The following is a 25,431-nucleotide window of genomic DNA, read 5'->3' as shown; positions in this document are numbered from 1 at the left end:
TTATGTTCTGTCCAGACAGTCTTAACATTTGACTATGTGGCATAGCTGGTCACTATGCATGTACAGATACAGTCTATAACACATTCCCAGTGGGCCCTACACTTGATTGCATCAGAATTATGTACATGCACAAACCCTCTATACAATGGGTGTGCAGTGCCTTCAGCATCTCTACAACATGCTGGACTCTCTACCTGTGTGCAGCCCAACATGAATGGTTATCAATGCATACTTATTCAGAAAATACCAGAAAATAATATAATTGTCCCAAAATAAAGGAGAATAAATTCAGAATGTATTTAAACCTATCTGAATGGAAGTCACAGGTATGGATCTATACTTCCCTTTATGTCTAGCATTTTTTTATACATTGGGCATTCATCTAGCACATTGGCATTCAAAGAACTAACAGGATCTGCCTGCTAGTCTCGGTCCCAGGGTCTGTGTAGCATGCAGAAATCTGGGAGAAACCAGCACTGAAACTGGGCTGTCCAAAACATGGCAGCTTCAATTCACAGAGATTTGTAGAGGCTTCTTCACTTTAGGCTTAAAACTATGATGAAAATAGAGCTGAAATAATGGAATTTACCTAGAGGACTATCCCTAAAATTAGGTTATATTATAGGGACAAAGTTCCCCCACATGAAGTAAAGCCATGTTTACTTATGCTAGAAACAGATGAGTTCTCAATACTAGGGCACCAGTTGTGGAATTGGTGTTTTCTGAATTGGATAGGAGGGTTAAAGCTGCTCTAGCTCTGCCTGTTTCCTTGTATATTACAGCAAAGTCCCTCTGTCCTAGGCTCAGGTTTTCCCTAGGTCCATGAAACTGACCAGTCCAGGTCTAGGTGCTAGATGTATAATCTAGATCTGCTAGATACAACTGGTTTTCTCCATTCCAGCCATATTTGAAGCCTTTACATGGAACCACACAAAGCTTCGTGTGCTCATAAATTAGCCCTTGCTCAAATGAGATATTCCTCAGTTATTAAATGTGCTTCCCTTTTTTTCTCACTCTTTGGTTCTGTTCTATCTTTATGCTCTAAGGAGGTTTTCAGAGGGCTTGTGTGAGGATTACAAAGGCAATAAGCAGATTACGGAAAAGCAGCTTTTTGATGTACCCATCATAATACAAATTAGGATTGTTTATAACTTTATTCCCTTATCGGTTATTACTGTTTGTATGCTGATGTACTTTGAAGTGTCTAAATAAACCAAGAGGGCCAAAGGTAACTGAATTATTTTAATTGGCACATTAAGGAACACACGTGCCAAAGAAGAGATCATGTGTACAATACTGCTAATAAACAAACAATAAAAATTCTCCATTCTATCACAAGAAAGGCCAAAGAATGCAAAACTGGGAATTTTATTTTAGGCTACTTTTGCCTTCTACTTTTGCCTTTGCAGCACCTGCTATTTCCGGAAGGATGCTGGTGCCCAGACCTACAAAATGATAGACCAGATGCTCAAGTAGTAGAACCTACAGAGTTCCTCTTACTTCAGGTATTCCTGTATCTTTCAGACAGGTGTAAAAAAAAAAGGGGGGGGGAGGGGATTAAAACTTAATTGCTCTGTCAATGGAATGAATATATGCTCTTGCATTTGATTGTCTGGCAGAAGCAGGCAGTTATTTGCAGCAGTATTTATATTGCTAAGAATGTCAATAACAAGGTACAGTGTAATGCAATTGTTTTTGCTAATGAATCAATGAGAGAATTACTTTTAGATAATGAATAAGTGTGAGAAAGTGAGCTCTAAAACTCTTCAGAGGAAAAAAAAAATCACCATTTTCAAGTTTACTGGTAAGGAATGCCATTCCCCATCTCCTGATAAAAAATACAAGTGTAAATGTCAAGCCAAGCCAGCGATGACCTCTGACTTCTTTGAAAATGCCATGATTCTTTCAAAAGAGCACTAGCAGAACAGGCTGAATGACTAACTGGTAGATTGTGCCCTCTGGAAAATCCCAAAGATGGTGTTGAAATTGCTGAATTTCCCCAAAGGCAGGATGACTTGTACTGAACAGAGATGCTGGGATCTGCGTAACAACAGCTCTGCCTCCCTCCAACATCACAACAGGCTCCTTCCCCACATCTGGCACTCAGGGGAGGAAAGGAATGAAGAGAAATCATCCTTTGGCTTTTTCTCCCTTGAAACCTGAGCCGATTTTGAAGTATATGTCCATATTTTCCCTTCTTTTCCTCTCAGCCTTCTGTTCCCAAGGGCGTAGGTGTTAGCACAGGGGCAGCTGCTGAAACCCACACTGCCCTGACCTAGGAAAACATTTTGGGTTGGAAGAGTCAGAATCCATAATCTCTCTGCTGACAGCCAGCCTCAGGAAACTGCTGCACTTTTTTTAGACCCTCTCTGAAGGAGGCAGCAACTGGTCCGTGGATAAGGATTACGAATGAATGTAATTTTGTGTGCATTCCTGTAGTCTTGCAGCTTGTGCTGTCTTATTCACTGTGGTGTGAAGAGGCAGGTGTTCCTAGGCGAAACTGCAGTCGGTACTGCACACACGTTAAGGGCTAGCTGGTACGAGTATCCAGAGTCAGGTACGGTTTCTCAAATAAAAAAAAAAAACAACACCAAAACATACATATAGCACACACCCCTATGCTTATACTAGAAATAGATATATATCTCTTCCCTGTTAAGGTGTTTAAGGTTTTACATAACAACTCAGCAATAATAACATTAAAATATACTATAATACAGACGATTAGAAAGGCTGGCTGTGACATTTCCACTCTTGCAGATGTTTCAACCAGAAGAAACCTTGCTGAGGACTGCAAGACAGGCTGTCAGGTGGCATTTTCAGCACACCTCTCCACCCTGATCTGAGACAGGCAGCTCAAAGGAGGAACCCTCTGGTCATTAGTTTCCAAACTGCCTTAGGGTCTCTTTCTCCTCTAAGAGACACTGGTTGGGGTGCAGCCAAGCTGCAGGAGACTTCTACCACACCCTGCAGGCATTACTTCATACTTACTTTCTCTCTGGAAGCTCCTACAGGTTAAGTCTTCCTGATGCCAGGAATTCTCAGCTGAACATCAGCATAGTAGTAACTGCACGATCTCCATCCTTGTGGCTAATTCGGGCAGATTTGTTGTTGGTTGCTAAAGGCAACTATTTCTGATTGATGGTTTCCATGAACTTTCCACCAGCAGGGTGGGGCCTGGGGTATCGTGTTTCCAGGGCTCTGCAGACCGGGAGAGGCAATAGGAGAAAAAACAGGGAAACTTGGAAGACCATAAGGTACCTGCCCTAATCTTTCAGACTTCTACTTGTGAGCGGCTTGTAACCACAGCAGCAAAGGGTGGCAAAGACGCTATGTGGGAGTTGTCAGTGATACGGGCTGCACACTGTATAAAACAAAGTACAACAAAGCAAAACAAAACAGTTTGTAAAGCTCTTTCAAAACCATGAATATTAAACCCCTGCTCTTTTCACTTTCTCATACTAAAGTAATACTGGTAAGACAAATCTCTTTTTAAATATTTATCAGAAGAAAAGCAAAACAATATGAAAGAGATTTGCACAAAACTTGTTTATCAGTCCTGGGCGTGTGAGCCTATCTATCAGCCCTTCCGTGACTCTTGGCGTAGTTTTCTCTGTCTAGCTCATATACTTCAGATGATACGAAAGAATTTCAATGTGCACTTGAAACATTTTTCTCCAGATTTATTCTACTAGCATTTTTCTTTAACATGCTTATTTGTCTTTTTTAAGGTCTGCTTTACATTACATAGTCTCTTTGTATTCTGTGCAGATGAAAAGCACATGCATTTCCACTCCTCCCTCATTATAATGCTACTTTCTGAGGAAAAGCATCTCATGTTCAAAAAAAATCTGTTATTACAAAGTTTAAAAAAAAAATGTTGGCGATTCATTGGGAAATAGTGAACAACATCATTTTCCAGCCTTTGCCTTATACCCATTCAATCTTAGATCTGTTCGCCAAAAGGGTGCAAACCACTTGTAGGTGGGGCTGGCAGCTCTATTGTTAAGATTGCTTAGGTGCATTTGCTGAACAGTAGATATTTTAGCTAAAATTTCCACCCAGAATATTTACCTAAACCTGAATTACACAGGAAACTCTTACCCAGAAGTTTCTCTTCTAAGACCAGGGCTAAGGTTTATTTTGCTTTGTCAAAATATTCTGGTAATCTTTCTCAGAGAGGCTTTAATGCCTTCACCCTTTGAAAAAGAAACATGGAATCTGCCTTTGTGAAAGCCTGCTCCAATTTAACCACATTACGAAGCTTTGAAAAACTGCAGGCACCATCTGACCAGATGCAGGGACTGCATCTCTGTGACCAGCTGAGCTTCCTGAGGGGCTCCAAGCTAACAGAATGGGGAGGTCCCTGCCTGGTTCCTTCTCCTGGGCAGGTTGTCTCAGTCCCCTCCCCATGTCACTTCTTACTTTTACCAGGACCCTCTGTGAGCTCCCCTAACTCAGCTCACTAATCCCACAGAAAGTGGCTGTATTAGCTTTCTGCCAGTGATCAGAGGTAGATCCAAGGGATACAAACACTGGTGAAAGATAAATGGTGGCCACAGGCCCCTGGGAAGAGGAGGCAGAAAGATCTCACACTTGCTGACAGCGAGCTGTTAGATCAGCAAACCTGTGCTTGTAAAACTCAGCCTCAATAAAGTTTCACAGCTTGATTTTGTAAAGCTTTATGAAAGCTCATCTGCACTATGCACCTGGCATCCTAGGGGCAAGCAGGGCTTTCACTTTAGTTGCATTTCTGGCTCCTCTAGCTTGTGGATGGGGCACCAAAGCAAAGAGCAGGCACTCCTTCCCTCCTGCTTTCCCAGGATTTCTCTCCTCTTGAACATACCCCATGAAGAAGGAAGTTTCCAGAACTGTACTGTGGTGTGAGAAGCAAGACGGGGAACAAGAGAAGGAGATTAGACTGTGATACAGTACCTGAGGCAGAGGACAGAAACTTGAGGTTTACAGAGGTGAGAATGGGTGCCTGGGGTAGCGAGAAGGAAGCTGGGCATGACATGAGGGTCAGGATGTGGGACCAGAGTCTGGCTGTCAAAGAGACTGAGATTTGGGGAGAAAAAAGATGCTGAGACTGGATGAGAAGTCGAGGAAGAATGGTCAGTAGGGATGAATGTCGATGGCCTGGGGAGGGGGCTATGCCAGAGAAGAAAGATGGCTAGTTGAGTGAGGAGAACTGGGGTGGGGAAGGGACAGGACTAGGTGTTATGTAAGTGCTGCATACACTGTTTCCATTGCCATTCCTGCAGCTATAACAAACCTACCTGAAATCTAACTACTAAGTGTAGTTGTAGCCCCTGGGAACTCCATGTGGTTTGCAAAACCCACCCAAGATAATGGGTGAACGCACAGGCAGCATTTTGCTTAGTAGAATGAACAGGAGAGGCTAGAAAGAGCATGCTTCAAAAAGACAGGTAGAAGACTATGCCCACTAAAGCACATCCCCATCTGGAGCCTCGAGAGGAAATCAGGAGTCCACTGGGTTTCTGCTGTCACCGAATACCTGCTCCAAAGTGCATCATGCCCCTCCAGTGTCAAGTTCATAGTCATTCCTGGAATTCCATAAACTCAAATAGCAGAAATGCTTGAGCAGAAAGAGGGCCCCCCTCGTGCTGCAGATCACTCTGGACAGCCACCTGACGCTCTGTTAACAAGACTTGGAGGGGCAGGGGAAGTGCTAATCTAGTGTAAAAATAGGTGCTTGAAATTCAGAAAACTACAGTTCTCAATGTGTTTAATCTTACTTCATGTTCTTTATGCCTATCACAAGGTTCATTAGGGTAATAACTTTTTATTTCTGTCCTTGTGACCCTTAGTACACACAGAATGCATGTGCAATGGGGACCAGTTTGGTCAGGTTTATTTAATGAGGCCATTGCTTTTCTGCAGAAAAAAAGTAGAAAGCCATGAAAGTAAAGATGTGTTCAGAGCAGCTGTGAACAAGGGGCCAGATAAAGGTTTCAGTGACTGCGTAGCTATGACCTTTCCTGGCACTTAAGAAATTACCTTTTCAGAGTAGAAACCATATTTTAATTGTTTGCTTAATGTTTGTGTTTAGTCACACTGTTATGCCATACGACAAACCCCCAAAGGTTTAAAAGCAAATTTAACCCCAAAACTGCTGTCAGCTACAAGTTCCCAAGATTTCCCTTAATTTAGTGGCCATGAAAGGCTGTTTGAACTAAGCAATGGGACTAACTACTGAAACAAATGAACCAATGAAACAAGTACTCATATGACCTGTTCCAGCAGTTCTGCTTACATTGCCACATTTCAGCTGTGAACACCTCAGCATGGCTGTGGACTACAATTGATTCAATCACATTCAGAAGTGACCAAATTGGTACAAATCATGGGGCAGACCTCACCTGAAGAAGCTAAGCTAACTTCATGTAGGCTACTAGGCATTTTCCAAGAAACAGCAGCTTTGGACTCTTCCTCATTTGGAGTTGGTTTTAATCTGTGATTCAGAATTGAAAGTCTCTGTTACATATTATTAATATCCTCAGATATTGAACCTTGGACAACCCTGTTTTTCCAAACTGCAACAATTAAAAATTTCATTCCAGCACCAAAATGTATATGTAGGTTTGCCTTTGTGCCCACCAAACCAGACAATGAACACTGCAGCCACCCCAGTTAGTAATGTCCTCAGTTCAGGCTTTATTTAGAGGAAACGAACCAAATGAAACTGAGCAACCCAAACCATCAGACAAACAGCCAGGTCAAGTTCTTCAGGTCAGGCACTACCAACACTTGGTAAGTTTGGGGCTGAGGGAGAAAGCTGACACAACACCCAGAAGAACCTCAAGTTCTTTTGAGCACTCCCTCCAGGCTGGATGTAGGTTAAATTAAACCTAAGCAATGCCCCTCATTTGTTTCCTAGCCCCTGTGTGCCACTCTGTTTCAGAAAGGGTCTTGCTGCTTTCCCAAGTCCCTAAAATCCTGTTATTGCTTAGGTATTAGGTGCTAACTGCAGTGTGTAAAGATGGTGACAGTAGGCTTGTTGCGGTCAAGCTGTCTGTGGTGGAGTGACAACTCTTGACCTGTGATTTTCAGTTCCCATTGTATCCAGTTGGGATATACTGCAATTTTGATCAGATTTTTTGAGGTGTTCTGTCTCTTCACGTCAAACAGATCATCATAACTTTCATCTGGTGCTCTTTAGGGTCCTACAAAGATTATTTCTCTTACGACCATATCAAGCACAGAATTTTCATCCCAAAGCCCTTTGGCCATTGAGTCCCACTACCTGTCAGACCTTACCAAGGCTAATGCCTTCAGCCTTTGCCTTGGAGTGCCTCCCTTCATCACATAGCTCACCAAATCCTTCCCTCACATTTTCTCAGCAGCCCGTTGACTGCTCAGGGTGCCGTCCAAAGCCTTTTTTGTGTTGTGTTTTATTAGCTAATATATCATTCTGTAGTTATAATATGCAGAGTAGCATATCACTGCATAATTTCAAAACTGGACGCATTCATCTTTTCCCCAGTCACAGCTCAGAAAGCTCCTCTGAGTGGCTGATTAGTGAGTCAAGAAGTTTATTATGAGACAAACAACATACCAAGGTAAAAGCTATAAACACAAAGCAAATCGCTTATGGCCATTGTTCTTTTTGTACCAAGAGTAATACAAGCTTTAAAGCTGTGTTTGATGGCCTGTTCCTGGCTCTCCCAGGTCTCCTCAGGTTGTCATTTTTGTAGGCTTCAACAGAAAGTAGAGATGAGTTCAAATACACTAGAAGAGACCACGTCCCAGAAGCAAGCATGGATATGGATCTGAAGTTTGCTTATGTTGCTATATAATTGTATAATTTTATATTTTGATGGTCCTGGCCAGACTGCTTCCCCAAGTTTTCTAAGGTACTCAAAGGTAGGAAGCAAGTGGGGGAGGTGGTCCAACCCCCCATTTTTCAATAAAAAAATAGGTTTTTATTATTTGTCTTATAATGTATAGAGGACTAACATAAGGAGTGTAATATCGGGAAAAAGTCAGGAATACATCATTACCAACATCAAACATTGTAAGTTAGAGCTCAAAAACTCATGAAATTGGCTTTCAAATAAAAAGTTTAAATATGGAACATTTAAAGTTGATTTTTTCAGCATTTTCTGGACACAAAGACTAGACATGGCCTTTTGTGTAGTGTTTGAATGATGCTGGGACAAAGGGCTTTAGAGAAAACAATAAATATTTTGAGATATGTCAAACTTACAATTTTTAACCTGCAATCTGTGTGTTCAAAGGGTGTTTTTAAGGGGTCTGCAGAGGGTAACTAAGAAAAGCAAACCTATATTCTGCAGTATTAAATCACTATACAGGAACTGACACTTCCACTGGAAAAAAAATTTTAAGGTGCTGCAAATTGTGAAAGGTTGAAAAACATGTTTCTGGCAATTCTGACTCAAGCTTTCAATTATTTAAGTGATGTGAGGGCCCCAGTTCTACTGAAGTTAACCGGGATTTGTTCTAAATCCCACAGGTACTTCGGAAAGTTCAAACCAGAGTTTCTGGATGAGTGGTTCCAACTATGTACAATGTGCAGAGCTCTGAACTTTTTTTCTTTTTTTTTTTTTTTTTTTCCGGTGGAGGTGTAAATCCCTGTGTATAGAATTTAAGCCTGTGCATAGCAAGCTAGTATTTTTTGATTACCTTCTGCAGACCCCTTCCCGATAGACCGCAAGCCTTGGCATTTCCAGTTATACAGGCTGCCTGAGCTTTTAGTGACTTGCTCCTGTCCTTCAGCTAATATTTCTGGAAAGGATTTCAGTGATCTTTTTTGGCTTGGGAGTAGTTAGTTCAACTGTCAAGGAAATGATGAATGGAATCTGCACCCTTGTGTTACCACAAAGATGCCTTGCAGACATTTCCTCAGATTTTAAGCAATCTGGCTAGGGCTTTCTTACGTCACCAAATACAATAGAAGAATAGTAATGATTAGCAGTTGTATAACAGTATACTTCTCCAAGGCCTTTTTGCTTGGATGTTTATAAAGCTCTGCGGGAAGAGAAACAATAATTCAAATGGGAAAACTAGGGAAGAGGTGAAGCTGAAGTTCCTCAGTTAAGCCACAATTCCATCTCAAGTCAGACCAAAATACATTCAGATTCTGTGCTCAGATCAAAACTTTGCAATGAAGGCATTTTTTTTCAGAAATAAGGAAAAGAGATTTCAGTTTCAAAGCCCCAAAGATCTCTTTACAATAACACTGAAGAAAACACATTCAGTTCCTCTGAAAGCTACCTTACAATACAGAAACTGTAAGTATTAATTTTCCCATGTGTCTTTCACACATTAGAAATTGCTAAATACCAGAAGATGAGCATGTGAAATGATTAGGCTCATCCTTTAAAAAAAAACCTGTGCAAAAGGAAAGCAAACAATTCCTGAATACAAACGATTTCTTGATGTTCCTTTTCAGCTTCTACGCCTAAGGCCAAATCACTCCTTTCAAGGAAACGTCCACAGGAAGGGCAAGGTTGCTCACACTCTGAGTCAGGGTCTGTCACTGGGCTGCTGCTGGCTAGCTGCCTGAATCCTGCCTCCCTGTTCCTCCTGCTCCTAAGCAGGGCAGGAGGCTGTGTGTTACTCATGCCATGGGATGATGGAGCCTAGAGTACGTCTTGCAGGAAAATATCCTTGCTGTGGCCTCTGGGATGTGCCTTTCCGGCCCCATGGCATCCCAGCTCTCAGTGATGACTCCCTGTGAGTTAGGGAAAAGCAGATAATATTGCAGCTTCCTAGGCTCTCTCAGGGGTTAAAAACAGAATGTTTGGGGAAAAGGTTTGTGCTGATGGTGCCTGTTAGGAGCCAAAGATCTGGAAATGATCTGTAGTCTCAAATCAGTGGACATCAGGTAGGGCACTTAATGCTGAACTTTGAGGGCATTATTTCTAAATTCTTAGGAATGGCTTAAACAGCAATAATTCGCAAAATAATTCCAGCATAAAGTGCGTTTTCTTCATATTCCTTGTCTCAGCCCCCTCCTTCTAGCCTAGTTTGGCATTCATGTAAGGGAAGTTGTTGTACAGATTACCCAGCCATAAAAGAAACTCAGCCTTCACAGCAATACCATCTCTGCCAGCCTCCGGCTCCTAGCTCCAGCCCAGGAGCAAGATGCTGGCAGAAACTTCCCTGTTTACACAACCTTGATGACACAGAGGCACAGTTCAAGCCCCAGCCAACTTCCAGGGCCTCTTATGATGCTTGTCTCACACTATCAGCCTTTGTTTTTCCTCCTTATTCTTACCCACAGGTTTTCCATCATGGTCGTCTCTATCCAGTCCTTCCCGTATTGCTGCAGCAACCTCTGCAATTCAGCGTTGATCCCAGCAGGGATTTTACCCTCCTCCTCTTGCTGTTTAACAGCTCTGCTCTCGGAGTTTCTCGGCGAAAGCAGTGACCAGCCCGGATAATCCCAGTGCACTGAGCAAAGCGGAGGGACCAGCCTTCTTCCAGTTCACATCTGTCACCTTGCCACTTTGCTGCTGATGCTGCTTTCCAGCATGTTGTTCCTCCAGTGCCTGTTACACCGAAGTGTCTCACTCCCCAGCCAAGTATTAGCCTCAGTGGCTTGTTCTCTCACTGATGGAGTTTCTGTAGCCTTCAGGTTTGACTTCTGAAATTGCTGCTCACGTTTTCTTTGCTGATGTCACGCGAGCTGAGAAGATGACCATGGTCCCTCCACCACAGCCACTGTGATTTGGGCACCTTTGTATTCCCACATGGTCATTTTAACTGCAAACATCTACCAAGAGATAACTTAGGAAAGGGTTATCTACATTGCAAGCCTTCCTCAAATCTCCTGACAGGCTAGTTACTTGATGGGGCATCCACACTGGCTTTTTGCACGTGGTGCTTGTGAAAGCTCTTCAGTACAGGAGCTTTTTATTTGCACACGTCTGGACAGTATTTGGCACATGCTAAGTGAAGTTAGCGGCTGCTTCTGTGATGTGTTGCAATGCTACCCAGCACATAAGGTTTGATGCATTTCCTTTTATCTGTGTAGGCTCCACTGCTGTGTCCCTCCATGCTACCTTCCCAAACAATTATTGCCGCTGCACTGCACCCCTTTTCCTTGATGAACAGGCAGCTCCATTAATGCAGCTGTCTCACCGTATGCCATTATCAGCTTGACTCATCACAGCAAGACCTCTAAAGCCTCCCTGGAATTTCTGGCAGATATTATCTCTTCCTAGATATAATACATTACCATTTAATAAATTAGTATGTGCCTAACTTTAATGACCCAGGAAAATGTAATCTTTAAATTGATGGTATCCTTTTAAAAGAATTTAACCAAAGATAGGTCTTATGTAAATTGCACTGTGTATTGTAGTTTATCCACCTTGAAATGACTGAATGGTCTGCTTCCAGCTTATAGGAGATTTACATTTTTTAAAGATACAGCATAGAGAACAACAGTTCCAACCTTCCTCTTTCATTGCTTCATACACCGTAAGGGGTGTTTGGGTTCACATCCCCTCTCTGGTCTATTTTGCTGCTATGTAGTTAAAAAATGTAGTTTAGGAGTTAGGTGCTGTAAATTCACTTAGCCATTCTTACTGCTGCACTAACAGCACTGCCCATCTAAGAGCCATAAAACTGCCCTCAGTCATAGCGTGGGATTCACGTGAGTCCCGCTTCTGGCACCGTTTGGCCCTGAGTGTGTTACGCGTTGCAGCAAACTTGCAACAGATTCCATTCCGTGTGTCGAAGTAAATTTGTCAACCAGTAACTGGTATAACGTTGTTTGAGGAACTTACCATTCATTTGTTAGGTCTGTTTAGTTTGCTAGAGTCTACGAAGGAGTTTAATTTTTCATACCCTTCATTAAAAGAGACCACAGGGAGGAGAAATGAGTAAGCGGAGCCATAAATATATTACAGATGTGTGGAGTTTTCTTTAGGGACTCTAGTCAGAAATCATTTGGCCGGAGCTGCCTGACACTCACACTAGTTTCCTGTGTCGTAGCTGTGACACAGAGGGATTTCTCTGTTACATGGAGGTAAGGTCACAACGGGTGCGTGCACAAGGCAGACACAAAGGGTACCTGACTGTACCAGCAGACCTTGCCAGTACCAGAGGAAAGGAGATATTTTCTCTCAACACTAACGCTGGGCTGGGGGATTTCTGTGTCTACACAAATTAGGAAGACAGAAGCATACAAATTCACTCAGCAGAAAGCACAGGGTTTTGCTGACACTCTAGGATTTTTGACAATACTGAGTGAAAAACATTTCCTTGACATCCCAGCTGATGCCCTGCGTTAGCCTGCCATGTAACAGAAAAATCATCACATGCTTGGGCTCTGAAACTACTGATAAACCTTGAAGAAAAAGTAGAGCAGGTAAAAGTGTCCCTTTCCTTTTCTGAAGGCCAACGTGATAATCACACACTGTCTTAGCCCTCAGATAATGAGGCCTATCAAGTGTCACACTCACAGAACAGGCCACTACTTCACATCCCTCAGCCCTTGGCTTCTCTCACACATTTACACCTGGTCCCTGGCTTCTCATCTTCCTTGGGACCATGCCACCCATAGCTGTTTGACCTGATGTACGATCTCCCGGTGGGCTGTACCTGGTCCAAGGGGCCACAAAGCAGGGGAATGTCTGGGGCAATGAACCACAGAACATGGAGCAAGGCCTCACAGAGACAACAGCCCTGCTCTGAGGCACGCTTGGGTTGTAGTGTGTCTGTGTGGGCATCTCCCATGGGATGATCAATAGCAGCACTCTTTCACCCACTTGGAAAGCAAATAGTGACTGTGAGAAAACAAATTAAAAAGGAATACTTGTTCAGATATGCAGCCTGTCCTCTCTGTCAGTGGAAGCCCATAGTACCACACATGAAATGAGGCTCTCCTGAGGACTCTTTACACTCCATTCTTTTTCATGGAAGAGATGCCAGGCTAGTCTTGATGACCCTGGGTCTTGTGGGTATCTACAAATTTCTTGTGCTGAGGAAAAAAAAATAATTAAAAAAATCAAAACTATCCAGGATGCTTCATTGTAGCATTTCTGACATAAAGCATTGATTTTTCAAAGCAATGTTTGGTTTTGTAATTTTTTTCAAGGTTGTTATTATTCCTTTGAAGTTTGCAAACACTGCATACTGGAAAAAAGAAAAACACCCCTCATTTGTCCCAAAATTATTTAGATCCTTGTTTTCAGGGTGAGTCTTTTTTGGCACGGCTTGTGAAAGATGAAATATTCACACAGTGCTAGGCATAAATAGGTGTATGACTTTGCCAAACTTTCCCCAAAAGTTTGGTGTGAAACAGGGATGGGAACATTGTTTTAAGAAGAGTGCTTTTAGATGAAAAAAAAAGCCCTCAGAAAACAAAAGCAGTTTCACAGCAGGGCATAACTGGTAAATAACAAACAGGATCATCTTTATAACCCTCGCTATGAAGAAACAAAAGTCTGTCTCAACCAAATTGCCTTATAGTCAGCCTGTCTCTCTTTATCTGTTCCAAGTAACAAGGCACTATTATCGCTTTCCTTCATTCTGCAGCCTGCAAGAACCATTCTTGCTCACCCCAAGTGCCTCTGATTTCAGTGCCGATGCCAGCCTGTGTAAGGAAGCTGAGATGGAGCAGCCAAGAAGGTATTGATGAACAGGAAGGATTCTGAGGGGGGTGAGGGTTGGTGTCAGAAAATGTCTATTAGTCAACCTAAAAGTGTGTGTTTCAACACAGCTTATGCCAGTGCTCCTCAGGTGTGGCATGCTTAAAGGCAGAGAACCCCAAAGACAGCGAGAAGACAAATGGTGGGGATTCAGAGCAAGATTAAACCGTCCTTGCTCAAAGCGCAGAAGCAAAACAGAGCATCGGCCCCTTGATGCTCCTCTCACTGATGGGAGCCAGCCCACTTTCCTGGAAGGGAAATCACGGTAGGCTGAGGTGAGAGGGAACTAACTGCACCCCTGCAGACAGACCATAGGCAGAGTCAAAAAGACCCTGGCTGGCATTCCTGCTCTGAAACAAAAAGAGCAAGGAGTTTTAATGTGCCTTCCTCTTGTCCTTTCCTGAAGAATGGGGATGTACATTCCAGTATTCCCATGTTATGTGTTTCACTAGACTGTAGGAGAAGAAATTTGTTGACATTTCTAAAATATTCACTGGACCATCTGGGAAACTGTTTCCTACCTGAATCTAGGCAAAAGCCTCTTTTGAATTGGGAGATCTGCACAGCATCTCAGAGAGATGTCTGGATCAGCCACATTATCTAAGTGCAAAGGGCTTATCATTACTTTACAAGCAGTGTTTGCACAGCACAGATAAACAGAATTATTATCTTATAGCAGCTTGACTCTTCCTTTGTTCCTCTCTTTGGTTGAAAGGCCAGCTAATTAGTTGAGAAACCCTTTTCTGCCACAATACCTAAAAAAAATGTCAATCTTATTCAAGACCTTCTGTTTTCCAGCTTTCCTTAGTATTATGATCCTTGTAACTGCCGTCTGTAAGTACAGCTCATAGAAAACAAAATTGACCAAGAAAAAAAAAGAATCAAGAAATGATCATTCCATCTTTTTATTTAGACATGACACAAACCAAGTGACATGAAAAAGCAAACAAACAGCAGAAGTCAGGGACAGGTCAGAAAAACAGAGAGCTTAAAGGTTACCTGCTATTGCTTGAAAGAATAAAATTTGGCCTAAATCAATTTGCTGCGTGTTCACTGCTTTCTTGCTTGGTAGACTGTTTGCCTTTGCTTACTGACCAGACCTTTGAAAGCAGCTGGGAGCTGTGATTTTACAGCAATGAAGAAGAATACATCCAGTACTGATTCAGTATAGTGTCAGAGGGCTGTGTTTGCATTACTTACACCTCCTGTGCTTAAGTTTCAATAGAAAGTTTTAGTGCACAAATGACATGATGTCTTTGTGTTGGAAATTTCTGCCCTGTCACATAACAGATTCCCTTTACAGCTGAGTTCTTTAGAAAAACATCAATAATTTAACAAAACTATTTTGCTGGGTTTTGACCACCTATACTTCATACTATTTTTTTCCCTGCCATTTAGCATTACAGCTCTTTTTCTGCTTTTACGCCCCTTTCACTCTCTCTTGAGGAGCTACATTGGTGGTCTGTCTGACATAAGAGATATAATTAAAAAAAAAGGTACATCAATAATCAGATTTCAAGGAAATGCACTTACGTAGCAGACTACCAGGCAAATGTAGGTACTTGAAAAAAAACAAACAGAGCCATTCTCTCTAAAGCTATTACTTTCTTTCTTCCTCTGCTTCCTCTAATAAGAAATTAGAATCCATCATGTTCAGGACATTGGAATATTCATCATTCTGTTCACTGGAGGGTTGTGCTTCAGCCTATGAGGAGCAGTGGGGAAAAAATTAAAACCAGTGCTCATTTTTACTTGGTATAGAAAATTATACACCAGATCCTCATTTAGTATAAATAGCTATAGGTCTTTTTGCAGAAATGCTGAAAATGTGGCCCTGGACCCAAAATTGAAATTACCCTTCTCCAGGCATTACAGTTATGTGTACGAACATTCTAAGAGGTTTTGTAGTTGTATTTTCATATATGAGCATGATACTTTTTCTTGAAAAAAAATATTGTAGATCTGAGCTCTCTTGTGGATTTATGTTAAGGAGGTGTCACTTGCCTTTAACCACGAGCAGACAGTCTCAGAAAAAGAGTTCCCTCCTACCAGGTCTCTGCTCTTCCTTCTTTTAGGAATGCCCCAAAGGACCTGCATACTCTGTAAGATGAAGCCCTACCTCTTTGCAGTAGCAGCGTAGAGTCCTTATCACAAAGGGACCTTAGGTGGGCATTCAGGTAACAACCACCATGATGGAATATAAGCAGCAACAACCTCCTTTCTGATAGCTCTGTGCAGCTCACCAGTCCTTCCCTATTACAACATTATGTGGTTTTGTGGAACTGCAAAAAGGGAACTGGCTGGGCCAGGATGGACTTACTATTCAGCAAAAGAGCAGCATTTTTAAATAACTGCTCTAAAATACTCCCCTAGTACAGAAAACAGTACATTGCATTCAGCTTATTTCCCAGAAAGGTGAATTGGCTTGCCCTGATCTCAGGTCAGACCTGACCTTACAACACCACTCTTACAGCTGTTCTGTAACGGCCTGGGTATCTCTCTACTGTGCTTCAGTTACTCCTGTGAGTGTATCCATCACCTAGTCTTCAGGTAGCCTGGGTGAGGCTTTCTCCCTGACATCGGGATGCTGGGAAAAGCACCTTTCTTACGCTCTCATGAGACCGAGCATTGGCTGTGCAGAAAACAGCCTGTGGGAAGAGGTGAAGAGGTGCCCGTCTGCTTCTTCAGAGGTACCTCTGTGCAGTCGAGCAGAGTTTCGCTGGGCATTGGCCTTCGGTTGTGTCTGGAGCTGTAACTCGGGCTGCAGAGTTCCTCTGACTGCAGAGCAGCTCCATGCTGTCGAGTGGTGAGAGCACACGATTTCAGAGCCTGACGCTGAGCTGCCAAGCTTGGCTACTGACTATCTGAGTGATTTTTAACCAGTCCAATGGTATTTTCAAGCACTTGATCAAAAAGAAACCTGGATCTGTGCCCTTTTCTATAGAACTGGGCTGCTCAACTCCTCGGTATAGCTCCCACCCACCTGTAAAACTATTATGAACCCCAAAGCACATGAAGGCTTTACCTCACTTACAGCCTCCAAAATCATCGGGTCTGCTCAAGTGAAAGTCGCCGCAACAGCTTTAGGTTTCATTATCCCTGGCAGCCCATTTGATAGCTATCGGCAGAGCTCTCTACTCTCTCCTGGGCCAGGAAACATCAAGCCCAGACATGGGTTATGTGAAGGTACAACCAGGTGGCTGTGTCAGGCCACCTGGCCAGCCAGTGACTGGCATTAGAAGGGAGGGTTGCACTGTGAAACATCCTCATGGAGCACCTTGGGGACCCTGCCAGGCAGCACCCTGTCCCCCCCAGCCTCTTCTACATTGTGACTCCACATGCTACTGACTGACTGATCAGATCCATCAGTGCTCCCAGTGTACATTGCCCCAAGGAGGACAAGGAATGAAGGTGTTGCACAACAAATCAGCAAGATTTATGAGCTGGGGGAAAAACACAAGGCACGAACCAATAGCGAGAATCTCCCACCTTGATCCACCAGTAAACTAGAAGCCAAGGTACATGCCCTTAAAAGTTTAACTCAGAAAACCCTAAACCAGAGAGGACATGCACAGATCTGTAAATACATGTGTGATTGTGGATGGAGCCTCACACAGGCACACAAGACTTGAAGATTTTGAACATAAAAAGACACCATGTAAAAGGAAGAGGAGAAGGGACAAGAAAGGCAGCAGGAAGGAAATTTTAACCCAAATAACAACCAGTTTATAATGTACATATCTGAAACCTTCTCACAAACCTGCACTTGCTATTCTCTTTGCTCTTTTTCAGTTCTGTCTGGAGCACACAAAAAATGAAACCTCTCAAAAACAATGTGCTCGATGAGAGGCAACTACAGGTAAAGCCAGGAAAGAGCTTTTCACAGTTCTGATTTCCAATAACTTACTTGTAAGGCATCAAACTACCCAATTGTCCTAAAATAGTCATCCAATTTGTTTCTCTGTCGGGAAGCTTGGTGCGCTCAGGTCATAAGGATCAGGAAATTAGTCCTTTGTTGAAAGCATGTATCTTCCCCTCTCATGTTTCCCAACTGATGGACCACAAAAGCAAGGAATGAAACTGAGAAAAACCTTACAAAACAACAGGGAAACCATTTTCAACAAAGATACTAATCTGCTGAATTCACATTAAATACAGATCTTGCAAAGCAAAGCACTAGTTTTTGCTGCAACAGATTTGCTAGGATGACCTAAAACTTCCGTTACAAAGCTTTGAAGATCTGTTGTACAGTGATGTTTTAGTGTTTATTCCCAAGCTTTTCCAAAAATCCATGAGAAGCAAAAAACACTTACTTTTTCCCATGCAACCTTCTTAGTATGGAAACCTCAGCAGAAATACTTTGTTCTGCTTTTTTTTTTTCCTTCTCCATTTTGATGTGTGCTTTTGAAAGCCCTCTAGGCATCTATTTGCATTTTCCAAAAGCCTTGGAAATCTGGCCCTAACTTACTTATGAAAATGGGGCTTAAGCTCTGGAATTACTGAAGTGTTTTTGAAATTTTGCACTCTTTGTATTTTAAAGTATAATAGACTTGATTTTGCTGCTTCAGGGGACAGGTAATTCCCATCATTTTCAATGGAGATGAAGTACTGTGCGTTAGGAAAAATAGGGATTTTAGAATTTGACAAGGGCAAAATATGAAAGGGGTTTAGTATTTCTTTTTATGTGCATGATAGAAATCTGTGCATAATAAAAAAGTAGGCATGTCTTTTGGCATACTTCTGCTAGCTTTACGGAAGAATAACAAAACTGTGATTTATAAACTGAAAGTGAATAAGCTATAAATGTATTTAAATATATTTAAATATATTGCTCATAGAGCCATGTCTTACACTGGAAATTATAATTGTGCTAAATCATAAGCAATAGTACCATGATAAGCCCTTCAAATATTGCTGGTTTGTGAGCTTCATGGAGGGACATCCTAGCATTTTAAAGCTTTGTAGCAGACCTGGAAAGAGAGGGAATTCCTCTATGTTTTACAGTAAAAAACCCCAAACAAACATCAGTATCACAAAGGTTTTACAACCTTTCTGTGTATTATAAAAGAATATTCTTGCCTAAATGACCTTGATCAGAGAAGAGCACAGATTTCCAGATGCCAGGCAAATTAGCTCCTACAATAAGTATCATACCTGTTTCAACGGCACGTTTCCAGATTTCCAAACTAAAATATTTTTCTTGTCATTCATTCCTAAGTTCAGTCAACTATTTTTGCCCCCATCATTGGATTTTTTTAAAAGGTATGAATTTTTTTCTATATTAAACCAACTCTTCAACAGAAGACTCATTTTAAGTTGCTTGATCTTCAGATGGTTTCTCAGTGCTTGGTTAGCATAGCGGTATTGTCACCATTCAGCTTCTCTAAGGAAGACGGATGCAAGTTCCCATAGGGGTGTTTATTTGTTTTAGCTGGTATCTGCCCATACTTTATCAGAGCTATGGTAAGTAATTTTCTCTCTTCTAAATTGCTTGAGATTATCCTGATACTTCTTCCCAGGATTTGGCAAAAAGATAATGCAAAGTACATGCATAAAACTTAATAGCCAAAACATTTTGTTGTTATTCACGTTAAAACTAAATGTCTAAAGACTAATATTTGTAACTTCTCCCCCCATAAGATATGACATTTAGATTTCCTCTTACTTGCATTTTGGTTTTGGAACTGTTAGGGTTCACACCTTTCTTGCTTTTTTTTTTGTAACTAGGACAACTACAAACTTACTTTTTTCTAATGAAATCCACCACTCTTGTGCAATGATCTATGGAAGAACTTTAAGAAAGATACTTTTAAAATTATGGTTTACAACAGACCATGCCAGATAACTATTCATTTAAACAGGCCAGTGAAAACTTTAAAACCTGGTTCATAGGTATTCCTCTGGATCTTATAATCTTACGGATAATGTACAGGAGTGAGGTCTGCTTGCAATGTTTGACTGCTCTGAACCCTGCACCACTCTCCACCATCCCCCCCGCAGGATTTCACCATATTCCTCTAATTTGAGTGAACTGAGCTCTCTCTGAAGGAAGGAGATGACTTCTTATTAATCAAAGAATAACACAGGAAAAGAGCCACTTACTGATTAACAGAAAGAACCAGGCTTCCCCGATTACCATTCCTGTGCATTAAACAGAAAAGCCACGCTCATGAGTAATAAATATCTTGTCTGCCAGAACTGTAACTATTCCCAAATATATTCAAACTGTGCTTAGTCTGGAACCAGGTATTATTATTGCTGGTACGGACAACAAAAATAAGAATATAGGATCACGCTGGTTACTTATTCAAAGATAGTTCCCCAAGTTAATGCTAGTTAATATACGTGGCCAGGTGAGGAAGAAGGGGAAGGAATTTGGTTGGCATGTTTTTGTTTGTTTGTTTGAGCTAATTTGGACTTCTTCCATGGAACTGAGTCTTGGAATCTGCAAGTGTCTGGGAGCATCCAGAATCTGCTGTGTGAAATGAAAACTGAACATATTTCACTTCTTGGAATATCAGTTTTTTGGATTTGAACCATTTTAAGATAGACATTGCATTTTTCTGTCTATCAAACACAGCATCTCACTCATACTCAGTAAATAGCAAATAACAAGGCAAGATCCAGAAAATCAAGAGGAGAAACAACCAGGAATTATTGTTCTTCAGGCTCCAAGAAATAAATATTAACTGAAGAGAATAACAAAACCATGAAGAAAGAGCTTGAAGAATGCGCTTAAATTCTAATCTGATGTTTGTTTGCTTCCCCTGAATTTCAGACAGCAGCTCTTTTTTAAAAAAAACAGCCTCTTGAAATGCTCATTTTACGGTTAAGCAAATACACGGCAGGACATAAATTAACCCTACTCCAAATTAGCTTGTTTTTCTGCTTGTTGAGTATCAGTTCAGATTTATTTGCTATGGACCAAATTCAACAACATACTTAAGCACATGCATAACTTTGATCATGCAAGTGGTCCCATTGAGACCATTCACATGCTTAAATATATGTACGCAGTTAAATAATTTGCTGAATCCAGATCTACTTTATTTTTCTCAAGAAAGCGTTTGCAGAGACAGAGCTGTTTTATTCTGACCATGAAGAGTTTACTGCAAATACATGATACTGAAAGCTGTGTTGATAACTTGTAACTGGTCACATAGAGCTGCTTCTGTTCTCAATGAGCCTGACTTTATAGTCTGGATTAACTTTAAAGAGCCCGCTGAGACACTGGATTTCTCAAGGTGAAATGACAGTGGAAAGGGCAGCACTAGCTGAAGACAGCTCCAGGAGAGGAGGAAATTAAGGAACCTCAAAAACATTCTCTTCCTGGTTTTGGACAAAAAGGCATAATTCTTGGAAAACTTACATAACCAAAAGGCATGTGGCCCTATTTTCTCCTTTTTCTCCTCATTAAGAACATATGTGTAAGACTATGTGTGTGTTTGCAGCTGTGTGGTGTAAGGAATTCCGTGTGCAACACAGAGCTAACATCACAAAGGCATCTTACTCCTTTCCTGTGATACCTTAATTATCTCTTTGGCAAAAATCAAGCAGGATCTTTATGGGATATCTGCCTCCCAAAACATCAATTAGTGATACAGATCTTAAAAAATCGCTGGCTAGATCCTCAAGATTTCCACATAAATGTAAGAATGTGCTTAAATGTTTCACTGAGTTAGAGTCCCAAGCCTTCTCCAGTAACGTGCGAAGGAAGGATTGACTGAAGGTGAATGAAACACAAGTATTTAGGATTACATATAATTTAAGTTAGGAAGTGACTGGGGTGGGCACCAAGAGTGAGGAACTGTCGTAGCAAAGGCATCCTACAATGGCACAAAGTCATGTCCTTGACTGGTACTATTTAGCATCGCTCCTTAGTGTATCTTCCTAACCAATTTTCTGGGGAAACAAGTCATCTTGCAATATAGCTTAGAGCGTGACAAGGCTGCTGTGTTACCTAGGGTAGGTATTACTACAAATTTGGTCCTATTTTATGACTGAATTTGAGCCTAATTTTTCCCCCCCATATTTTAAAATTACCATTGTCTTCTTCCCTGTTGGAGATAGCCTTGGTCACATTTTACATGTCTTTGTAATCTCAGCAATACAGAGATTTGATTTTCTCTTTTTGCGATCACCTCACCTTCCCAAAGAGTTCCATTTTTGATGTGAAAAAATCACTCCTGAAAATGTATTTGATGCCCTCCCTGGACATACTGACATATCAAACTGTGCAAAAATTACTCTGAAAATTCCATGAACATTCTTTTGAAGCAGCAGAAATTTGTGATCTTCAGTGCCTTCATAACTACATTACAAAAGGGAAACAGGAAAAAGAAGACATCAGAATATTAAAAATGCCAGTGCTCTTTTCTAGCTACAAAAGCTCTGTCACAGCCAGCAAGTGAAATACCACACCAATACTGAGCATAAACGTTTTACAGCTTGTTATGCGTGTTCTGAACATCCAGAAATCTCTTAATTGTGGCCATGAATTTCTCCTCTATAAAAGGGTGATTTTCATTCAGTAATGTAAACTTTCTCACAGAAGAATATATGGCAAGTGTATAAAAATTATTGGGTTTGAGAAACTAATTGGCAAGCTAGCTTTCAATAGAAAATGCATGTTTGATGTTCTGCCCCCCAGTTCTGCTGAACACCTGCAGTGGTAAACAATACAAACTCAATGACTTATCAAGTACTTGTTTTCAGTAAACCATTAACTCTTTGAAAAAGGCTTTTCTGCTTCTAACAATAATTTCCCAGGTCATATAGTTTCAATAATTTTCCAGGTCACTCACTTCATGATAGTCCCTGAGAAGCCTGGATTTTGGGAAAAGATCTTTCATGAGTTTTATAGCTCCTCTTGTGTTTACAGGCTCCATGAAAAAAGGAAGCAGTGGTATTCTCAGCACAGTACTTCCTGGGATCTTTATGGGAATATTTGGTTAAATATTTGCAACAATCAATCTACCTGGAAAACACATCCCTTTTTCCTGCTTTAAGTGCTCCTGCTGACACTCTTGAACATCGTAGTACAAAAATACTTAGTGCAAACAAATCTCGTCCAGTAGGTTGCAGGAGAACTGGTCATCAGCACCATTCCTTTCTCCCAGAGATACCCCTCCAGTATTTCTTAAGGTGAAGGTGTGCATGTGTAGCTGACCATGTAAATGATGTGCTCCCCAACAGATTCACCCGATCTTTGCCATTTCTTCCCATCCATGCCTAATTTCATGCTGTACCCAAGGTCATTCTCACAGACTGCTCAGCACCTCTTCCTGTCTAAAAGAGCATTAAAAGGTGTTAGACGGGGATTGGAACCAGAAGCTACATCCTTCTGTGTCCAGAACACTTCCTCAGCAAGAACTTTACATCTTGCCAGATATGCTTATGAAAAATATGCTCAGGGGTATAAAGCCATGAAGGAAGACCTGCTAGAAATATTTGTAGAAACATCCACAAACCCCAATTTTGCAAATATTTATATGCTTGCATTGAAATTGAAGCACATGTATGCTCTTGAATATGTTGTCTATGTGGCATCAACGCAGAGTCACATGGAAGCAAAATCCTGCTCTCATCTAAAGGATCAGGACCGGAAAGAAAAAAAAAAAGGGGGAGAGAAAGTGTGCTACACTCAAAACCCCACAAGAGAAATGATAGCGGCATATTATTAAAATGGTGACAACAAAAAAAAGTTCTGAAAGTTCCCTTGATGACTCCTTGACCAGCACGTCCTGGTCCCTGATCATGGTGCACAGGCAGTTTGGAAAATGCCACGGGCCCAGCAAGAAGCTGGGAAGGAGCCGCCGCTGCCGCTGTGAACGTTTGTAGGCAGCAAAAAATTTTTGTGAATCACAGTCCTGAAGTTTATTTTCAAATAGATTGGGTTTGTTTTTTAGAAACGGCCAATCTTCCTATTCCAAGTTGCATAAACACAAAGCTGATTAAAACTTCTTATTCAAAACTTTCTGCCCATAATAGCCCTTTGCTTAAGTCTTTGCTGTTCTGAGGGTTGTTGGGTTTTTTCCCCCTCCCCAGAGAATTTTCCATCATCAAAATCCAAAGCAGAAACAATAGAAAACACTGACTGCCGGCTTTCCACATTTCATTTAAAATAAGCACCAAAGGCATTCCTGCTTCTTCCAGAAACAATAGAAAAATCTCAGGGAAAACAAAAAGCCCCAACCCACGCCTGCCCCCGGCAGGGCTCCCGCTCGCCTCCCCCCTGGGGACTGGCGCTCCCCCCGGCTCCGGCAGCCCCTCCGGCGGGACCCCGGCTCCCTCCCGCCCACCCGGGGTGCGGGCTGCCCGCCGCGGCGCAGGGGGAGTCCGTGCGGGTGCGGCGGCCCCGCGGCCGCCCCCAACTCCCGTTGCCCCCACACGCTCGGTCGGCCGGTCCCCGGGACTCCGCCGGGGGTTATTTTCAGGCGCGGCAGTAACGCCTCTCCTTTAAAAGGCCGCCGCCGCCCGCCCCGCAGCCCGCCCGCGGCGGGGGAAGGACTCGGCGCGGACGCGCCCTCGCCCGGGCCGGCGGCGGGGAGCAGCGGCGGCGCTGGCGGCGGGGGGCAGCGGGCGGCTGCGGCTTTAAGAGCTCCCACAATGCCGTGCTGGCGTCCCAGTTCCGTTACATGTCTCTCCCGGTGAAGGCAAGCGAGGGAGAGGCAGGAAGGAGGCGGGGGCGGCCGCTCCGGGCGGAGGACACCCACGCGCGGCCGGGCGAGAGGCGGCGGCTCGGCGGGGCCGGGGCGGGGAGGAGCGGGGCGCCCCGGAGGGCCGGGCCGACCCCCCGGGCGCTGCGCCGCGATCCGGCCGCGCCGCCCCCCGCGGGGCGAGGCGGAGCCGGCGGCCGTTGGGGCCGTTGGCGCTGCCCGCGGAGCCGCCGCGGGACGGGCGCCCGGGCGCCGCCGGCGGAGCGGTAAGTGCGCGGCCAACTCCGGCGCGGTCTCGTCCCGCCGGAGCCCGCCCTGCGCCCCTTTCCCCTTTCCCCGGCCGCCGCCGCCCCGCTCGCCTCTGCCGCCCCCGCCGCAGCCCACCCGGCTCTGTCCCGCTCGGGCGCCGCGTCTCCCCGGCGTCTCGGTTCGTCCCCTCCGCGGGGCTTGTGACCCTTCCCTGCCGCCTCTCCCGCTGCCCCCTTCTCCCCTCTGCCTGCGCTCGCCAACTTTCCCGGCCGTGTTGCCCCTTGCCCACCTCACCGCGGATTCTCAATATTTTTCCTCCCCCGTTCGGCTCTCCCGTTCACTCGTACGCGTCTTCCCTGCCCGTTCGCGTTCGTTCCTGCCCTTTCGCTTCTTCCTTCGCTACTTCCCCAGCTTCCTCCAGCTTTTCCTTTCTCCTGGTGTTTTGTCTTTCTCCTTCCTTCGGGCATGGTGCGGAAAAGTAAAGGATATTTCTCTGTGTCCTTGAGGGAGTTCGGAAGCTACTTTTCTTACACAGGGAAATCTTTGTAGTAGGAGGGTTCCGCCCCCCCCCATTCCCCCTGCTGTCCCCGCAAAGAAAATTAAACCTTTTTTTTTATGCGACGTGGACTATTTGTTTTGGTCTTTTTTTTTTTTTTTTTTTCCCTCTCCAGACAGTGCCGATTTATTTCACAATTAATCTCTCTTATTCCTGCCCCACCCCCCCCCAAGTAAGAAAAGATTAAAAGGAAATCAGTCTTGCCAGCAGGGAGTGTATGAGACTTTTTTTTTCTTTTTTTTTGGGGGGGGGGGGGAGAGTGGGAGACTATTGATGAGAAAAGCTGAAGTGAATACAGTGCAGTAGGACGATAGAGTCATGA

General features: G+C 43.1%; 1 protein-coding gene across 2 annotated transcripts in view; it reads left to right on the top strand.

Annotated features, from left to right (window-relative positions):
* Positions 1-1,559: 1,559 nt before the first annotated feature.
* Positions 1,560-25,431, top strand: part of RASSF8 (Ras association domain family member 8) — a 111,343-nt gene continuing 87,471 nt past the window's right edge. For both annotated transcript variants that reach the window (XM_080392879.1, XM_080392880.1), the window contains exon 1: positions 1,560-24,570. The gene's annotated coding sequence lies outside the window, so the exon portion shown is untranslated. The remainder of the gene's footprint in view (positions 24,571-25,431) is intronic.

The sequence above is a fragment of the Falco punctatus genome (genome assembly GCF_963210335.1).
Source record: "Falco punctatus genome assembly, chromosome: 6".
Lineage (NCBI taxonomy): Eukaryota > Metazoa > Chordata > Aves > Falconiformes > Falconidae > Falco > Falco punctatus.
This window is presented reverse-complemented; position numbering and strand designations above follow the sequence as displayed.